This window comes from Penaeus monodon, chromosome 22 (genome assembly GCF_015228065.2).
Source record: "Penaeus monodon isolate SGIC_2016 chromosome 22, NSTDA_Pmon_1, whole genome shotgun sequence".
Classification (NCBI taxonomy): domain Eukaryota; kingdom Metazoa; phylum Arthropoda; class Malacostraca; order Decapoda; family Penaeidae; genus Penaeus; species Penaeus monodon.
This window is the reverse complement of record NC_051407.1, coordinates 15024398-15024754: the sequence shown is the minus strand read 5'-3', so window position 1 is coordinate 15024754 and position 357 is coordinate 15024398.

Genomic DNA, 357 nt, shown 5'->3' with positions numbered 1-357 from the left:
TTACACGGTCTATATCTTAACTTGACAGTAATGCCTAAATGTTCTTGAATCTGAACAAACCTGAAGAATTATCAACTGCATGTCTTCCATTACGAGTTGCAGGCATTTTGCTTAAATCAATTTTCCTTTTCTTTGTATATTATGACATATTCTTTACATTTTAATATATATCAAAATACACCTAAATTAAAGGCATTTATTTGTTCATGCGTCTAAGAGCCTTTTGGTTTCTATTCCGTCGTTTTCAGACCATCATGCGTTCTCTTTTAAAAAGCTTGATACGTGTATTTCCCTCTTGTTTCTGTTTTTCTGTCCCATGTCCCGTCACTGAAATGTAGATCGTACAATAACGTCGTC